This window comes from Nannospalax galili, unplaced genomic scaffold (genome assembly GCF_000622305.1).
Source record: "Nannospalax galili isolate Female #2095 unplaced genomic scaffold, S.galili_v1.0 scaffold1587, whole genome shotgun sequence".
NCBI classification, from domain to species: Eukaryota; Metazoa; Chordata; class Mammalia; order Rodentia; family Spalacidae; genus Nannospalax; species Nannospalax galili.
Genome location: NW_008355655.1, coordinates 110,964 through 112,479, shown reverse-complemented (window position 1 = coordinate 112,479; position 1,516 = coordinate 110,964).

Genomic DNA, 1,516 nt, shown 5'->3' with positions numbered 1-1,516 from the left:
ATAAGGATAATAATCATCTTCTCGATTTTTAGTTTTTCCAATTAAAAATATATTTATTTATTTATTCATTTACTTTAAATTTAGGTATATGAGTGTGCTGCCTGCATGTGTGTAAGTGCACCTGTATCATGCAATGCCAGTGGAAGTCATAAAAGGATGTCAGAATGGCTAAGATCAAGAGAACAAATGATACCAAATGTTGGAGAGGATGTGAGGGAAGGGGAACACTCATCCACTGCTGGTGGGCCTACAAACTGGTTCAACCCTTATGGAAAGCAGTGTGGAGAACTCTTATAAAAGCTACAAATGAACCTACCATTTGACCCAGTTATACCACTCCTTGGAAAATACCAAAGAACTCATCCTATTGCACAGACACTTGTACATGCACGTTTGTTGCTGCTCTCTTCACAATAGCTAAGAGATGGAAGCAACCTAAGTGTCCCTCAACTGAGAGTGGATAATGAAAATGTGGTTCATTTATATGATGGAATTTTACTCAGCAGTAAAGAAAGATGAAATCATGAAATTTGCAGGTTCAGAAAAAAAAATCGACATATATTCTCCCTAATTAATGTGGATCCTAGAACCAAACCCTGATAAGTGAGTACGTATCCAGACATAACTACAAGAACCAGGATAATGGAAAGGAACCAGGGAAGTAAAGGAAAAGAAAGAACCTTAAAGAGAACAGTAGGAAACAGGCGTTAATAAGGGAGATATGGATAAAAATTGGGTTAGTTTAAGGGAGAGGGGAGGGAAGGATATACGAGGAACTTAGGGGTTAAAGGGAAAGAAGGAGCTCAAGAGAGGTAGGACCATAGGAGAAGGGCATTCGTAATGGAGAAAGGGGGGAAATGGGGGCACCTTAAGAGGGAAAACCATGATGGAGGGGTGAGACAATATGAGAGATAAACAATGCCTAGCTGGTTTTGAAAACCAGAGAGAACCATATTACTCCTTTAACCTACTGACAAATTATACATAGCAGATCAAGAAATATATGTCTAGGTAAGGTTTATCTGAGAACAACTGGTCTTTGCCCAAGATTTATCTACATGACACACAGTAACTAAAAATAACACACTGGTGGAACTAACCTTCTTGGGTGTTTAACAGACATACTTTAAAGCCTAAAATAATTTGGTCATAGGGACATAAAGGACTCTTTTTGCTCCTTGCCCTCCTAGGTCGACTAGTTTGAGGGGACTATGAGCATCTCTCAAAATGTCCTATAATGGTGGTGGTTCACCTGTCCTCTTGATCAAGGAGGCCGAGGAGACCCCACCAGATGGACTTGAACCAGTGTCCAGTCTATAAAGAGGAGGATCAACACAGAGGAATCATTTCCTCCATGCTTCCAAGCGAAGTCAACCATGGTTGAACAGGGCCTTTGACTTATCTTCACACAGGCGGAACTGGTAAAAGAAAGGAGCCAGGGCCTCCTCCCAAGCCCATGTGACTCCTGAGGAACAGATCCTCAAATGACCTTAAGAGTAAAAGTAAATCGGTTTAT